Source organism: Pseudoliparis swirei, chromosome 18 (genome assembly GCF_029220125.1).
Source record: "Pseudoliparis swirei isolate HS2019 ecotype Mariana Trench chromosome 18, NWPU_hadal_v1, whole genome shotgun sequence".
NCBI lineage: Eukaryota > Metazoa > Chordata > Actinopteri > Perciformes > Liparidae > Pseudoliparis > Pseudoliparis swirei.
Genome location: NC_079405.1, coordinates 21,212,252 through 21,218,316, shown reverse-complemented (window position 1 = coordinate 21,218,316; position 6,065 = coordinate 21,212,252).

Here is a 6,065-nt window from a genome sequence, read left to right as displayed (position 1 = left end):
TGGTTCCATGTCCTTTTCCTGTCGTCCTGTTGGTGATCCTGCCTGCCTGCCTGCCTGCCTGCCCTGACCGATGATCCTCTGCCTGCCCCTTTTGGACCTTGTTTATTTTGCAACTGTTTTGCCTCATAAAAGAGTGCTTTTTGTTATTTATATTTCGTCCAGTCTGTCTCTCTGCGCCTGAGCCTCACCCCGTTACACTCCCCGTGACACACGCAGGACCTGATTTGTGTCTCTTTATAAGAAGGTTCATGAGTCAATATTTTGTCTCTAACCCATATTACATAGAGTAGACCTACTATATGGAGCCTAGGCTGGAGTTCATAAAACAGTATATTCAATTATATGATATTGACTTTGTGGGCTCGCGCCCCAAAGTTTGTGTGTGTAAAGGTTTGGATTGGGCCTTTGACTTACGTTTGAGAGAAACTGTATCCACAGAATCAGAAGCACAAGCACACATTCGCCCACTGGTAATTTGCTCGATCAATCAGGTTGTGCTTACCTGAATATGTGCAGACCCCACAATATAACAGGCAGCACACACCGCTCCTATCCCTCAGTATCGCAGGTCGGTGTCTGCCTTCTTATTAAGGTATAATAAACATATGAAACTGAAGGGCATTGCTTTATCAAAGGACATACTTCTGTATCTTGTAATTTTTATCTAGCATCCTGTAACTAGAAGTTCTCCCTCATAAAGGTGAGATAAACATTGTTATTATCCAAACCGATCTTGTAATGATGAGATAAAGATACCAATTTAAAGTTGAAGATGACAGAGGGCATTTTAGTGTTGCTGCACCAGCAAAAGGGAGGCATGTCTATTTGTGTTCAAATCTTTGTCTGGTTCACATTCTTTTTTTGTAAGTTGTATTAATGATGAGTTTTGTGTACACTCATTATTAAATTGTGAAGATGTGGCCTTGTAAAGTGGACTAAATGTCCAAGGACATTGAATGTCTTTAAAGGTATTAAAATAACATTTTGTGTGTTATTCTTTTTCTCCCCAAGGAAGGAAGAGGGCTACACATGCATAACATGCTGCCACCCCTATCATGGTGTTGCATGCTTTTTTAGAGGTCTATACCTCCAGAAGGATTTTAGTGGAAAAATAACTATTCTGGTGTTTTTGCTGCAGTTAACTTCTCCAGCAAAGAGACCACAGTTGGGGCCAGGAGATGTTTTTGTCTGTAACTAAGGCCCATGTGCTTTTAATTCCTTGATACAAAATGACACATAGAGTTCACGGGGGAAGTACTCTCCGCTTTATTTTCACGGCCATTGTCAAGGCTTCAGTCAACTTGCTTGAGTTGAGTCCTGCTTTTGTCATGCTGCTGGTGCCAAGGATTCTTGGATGCAATATACAAATTAAAGCTCTGGGGATCTCAGGCAGACTTCAAGCTTTTCCCTTTGCAGGCCACGGGATTCAAGAGGCAGGTTTCTAGATGTGTATGTGGGCTGTCCAGGTTCGGTTCTGTCAGGCCCCTCCGGCTAGCTGTTACCTCCTTGAGGATGGCGCCTTCCTATCCATCCCTGGAACTGCCAATTTGGCATCCTAACATTGTACAATACTTCCTGCAAGAAGATGTATTATTCATGACTTCGGGGCTCGTTCTGCTGTTGAACGATGAAAACACCCTAACATCATTGCATTCCTACACAACCTTCGCCTTAACATGAAAGTTGTTCGGGAAGAGACGGAGGTATGCAGTTGTTCCGTGGCCATCTCCCCGGGGAGATGATGAAATTCCCCACGTTCAAACCCAGTTCCCTTTAGGTCTGCATCATCATGCTCCTCATGTAAAAGTTAAAATGTGCCATTATTCCAGAAAAATTATTGTTAAAATCTATTTCTAAAGATCGCTTGTGATGCAATAAACACTGTAACACTGCAGTAGCACTGTAACTCCTAACTAATGACCATAGAAGAACAATAATACCGAAAGCCTGTTGTGCATTAATATTGTTTTTTCTATAGTTATTAGTTAGGAGTTACAGACGACTTATACCTGCCTCATGCCTGTCAATATGAAATGTGGCAGGGCTTTCCTCCCCTTGGTCGGCTCCAGACCCAGTGAGAGGCCTTCTTAGCGACACACAGAGGCATGTTAGAAATCTCACCGCAGCGGCATCGGCAGAAGCATGTTGAGTCTGCAACAAATGAAGCTCTTGTTTCTTTCGAAGGTTTTCCTAAACACCCTTAAGGACCAATTCCTCTATTGGGAACCCGTTAAGCAATACGTCAGACAGGATGGAAAGGAACTGGTTACCTTCGCATTGAAAATGCCGGAAGGTTATGTTTTGATCGCCGTGTATTTATTTATTTATTTATTTGTATCGTTAAATCTCAAAAAAAAGTATTGAACCGAATGGAATGATGATTGTTGATTGGATTATTACCGGGGGACAGTTGATTAGGATTGGGGATCGTCGGGGTCAAGGGTCAAAGGTCGGTCAAGTCAAATTTTCAAAGAAAAAAAAAGTATTGAACTGAATCGTATGATGATTGATGTGGATGATTTATTATTATGGGGACCAGTGGATTAGAGATTTTGGGATCGGGTTCAAGGTCAAAGGTCAAGGTCAAAGGTCGAGGTCATCAAATGTCAAATGAAGATGAAATTGGATGATTTGATGATTTATTGGGACCATTTGATATGATTTTGATCAATCATCAAAAGGTCAAGTCAAAGGTCATGTCAAAGAAAGGTTTTTTTTTTTTTAGCACGCATATTATTGTCCATCCAATTGGCATGCAACTAATGCCAAAATGTTCATAATTCAATGCCCAATCTTGTGATATGCGAAGTGCCCATTCTAGTTTCAGTTGTTTTTAAACACATTACACATTCCTTGAGAGTAATTCAGTCATCAGTGCAGCTTTAAAAACAGCTATTTTCCATAGAGCCAGTATTCTTGAGGTGCCAGATTTTCTCACACATAAGAGAAATCCATTGAAGAATGTTAGTGTCCATCCCCAGACGATTAATACGAGTCATTTTGAAAAGCTGTATCTCAGCTGTAAGCAGCCCAGATGAAAACATTGCAGAACATTGTGTTTGTTATTCATGCCTCAGCAAGACCAATGTTGTGATGAATACCTTTACACTGAGTAATCTATCAGTGTGTGTGTGAGCCTTTGTTTGACGACAGATTGTTTTTTAATACAAATCACTTCCTGATTAGGTCTTATCAGTCACGACGTGTCCTTCCCTGATGCCGCACACTCCGATAATGTGACTTTTCAGGAATAAAACAAACCGCATCAGATTACGGTGCGACTACCAGCGGGTAGTTCAACATGGATAACAAATGACATGCGTTGTCTATGCAGGAAGCTGCTGTGGAGTTACATTCTTCATTGTATAATGCTTATGTGCAGGATGTTTTTGTGATTGCGAACAGAATATTTACAAGCGTAGACAGCCCTACGGAGCGGACATTTAAAAGGCACAGTTTACTGTCTAAAGGTGCGTTCACACCAAAAGCGAAGCGATTTTTTCGCGCGACCGAATCCCATGAAAAGTCAACGTACAGACGCGTGTGGCTGCGATAGACGCAATATTTTTCCGGGCGGTGCGTTTGGGGCGACGCAATGTGGGTGACGCGTTTACAGACGCGTGTTTTCTGCGGCTCAATTTTCACCACTAGTTGAAATATTTCAACCTTGAGGCGGTAATCTCGCAACTCGGGCCACTCAGCTCTCGAGTTGCTCTGCGCGTCATCGCTGTCCCGCCGCTGTTGAATCAGAACAAGACGGACAATAATGTTATGAACACAATAACATATATTATGTTATGAACACAATAAATATCATAACTATATTGTAATAAAATAGAAATATTGTATAATATAAATCACATACACTACCGTTCAAAAGTTTGGGATCACCCAGACAATTTCGTGTCTTCCATGAAAAATCACACTTTTATTTATCAAATGAATATAAAATATAGTCAAGACATTGACAAGGTTAGAAATAATGATTAATATTTGAAATATTAATGTTGTTCTACAAACTTCAAGCTCAAAGGAAGGCCAGTTGTATAGCTTATATCACCAGCATAACTGTTTTCAGCTGTGCTAACATAATTGCACGGGTTTTCTAATCAGACATTAGTCTTCTAAGGCGATTAGCAAACACAATGTACCATTAGAACACTGGAGTGATAGTTGATGGAAATGGGCCTCTATACACCTCTGGAGATATTTCATTAGAAACCAGACACTTCCACCTAGAATAGTCATTTACCACATTAACAATGTAGAGAGTGTATTTCTGATTAATTTAATGTTATCTTTATTGGAAAAAACAGTGCTTTTCTTTGAAAAATAAAGTCATTTCTAAGTGATCCCAAACTTTTGAACGGTAGTGTACATATTTAAAAAATATAATAGAACATGTTTATGTATTAATATGGACCTATGAACCTTGTTAGGGTGAAAGTGAACCGGTTCTTCTCCACCTCCTCATTGTGTTTCTTCATCGTAATCCTGTGTCGTCGTCCAGCTGACAGCGACGTTCACTTTGCCCAATATGGCTGCTTGACGGAGTTCTCCATGAGTGTCCTGGTTTTCTCATGTTTTCTCAATTCTTCAGACAAGTGTTTCATGTTCCTTACTCCCGTAACTGTCCATGATGGATCTGTACCTGTTATAAAGCACGACAGCATCCAGCTCGGCAAACCTTCCGGGTGCACCGGTCTCTACAGAAGCTTCATGTGCCACTTTCTCAGCCAGTTCTGTTGTCTTCTTAAGTGAGGTTGATCTGGGCCCAGCTGTTTTACCTTATAGTTTCTCCGCCAAATTTCTTCTCTCAAACGGGTCTTGGAGGAGAGATTTTTGCGAGTCGGGTCATCTCGGAAGTGAAATGCTCATCCTCATGCTCCTGATGTCATACCGTGAAAAAAAAAGCGCCTTTTGGGCCTGATGACTTGAGCCCAAAGCTGAACCTATTTTAGGACGCGGATTGCCTAAATTGTATATCACTCATTTATATCTTTAATCATTAATAGGCTAAGTTGCTTCTTAAATCCGCCTCTTCTGGACCAAAATGATTCGGCCCCAGTGCAGCTGGGACATGCAGACAGGAGGAGAGGATGTGCAGGAAGTGCAGGAAAAGCCTATATTTTGCGCAGATATCCTATTTTACAAGGATTACTGGGTATATTCCATATATCCAAAACACAAATATTGACAATTTGTATAATTTATAAATATTATAAATATTATATATATAATTATAATTTTTATATATTTTTTGTGGTCTTAAAGTGGGTTGGGTCCGTGGCCTTCTATTGGCCAGCCACCGCTATAGAAAGGAGATATTAAACAAGCTCATCTATGCACAACAGTACAAGAAGAGCCTTCCACCTCTTGTTCAGGACATTCCCATGACTAACTATTCAATTCAATTTCAATTCAGTTTATTTGTATAGCCCAATTTCACAGATTACAAATTTGCCTCGGAGTGCTTTACAATCTGTACATATAGACATCCCTGTCCCAAAACCTCACATCGGATCAGGAAAAACTCTTCAAATAACCCTTCACGGGGAAAAAAGGGAAGAAACCTTCAGGAGAGCAACAGAGGAGGATCCCTCTCCAGGATGGACAGGTGCAATAGATGTAATGTGTACAGAAGGACAGACTTACTATTCCAGCTAACACCAGAGACTGGAACCCTCAGACCACCAGCAATACATTAACAAATGGAAAAGTGAAATGCAAGGAGATCTACAGAGAGGGGAAAAATTCAGAAGCTCTGGGTTGGAATGAATCCACGGGGTGGAACAGGCGAACTCTGCAGACTGTATCGGCAAAGTACACGAGTACAGTTACATTCCTCCATCACCAACCAGAATCCATACATGGCCAAGGCAGGGACATGACGGCAGATGACACTGAAAAAAACCAACATATTATAGGCTTTCTGTCCTGCAGGCTCCTCTACGTCTTTGCTCGAGTCATTGCTCTCCAACACATTTCATTATGCATGCCTCTCATATTCTGGCCAGAGACTATCAGAACTGGATGTAGTCACTGTGACCGCACCCATTGGTTTT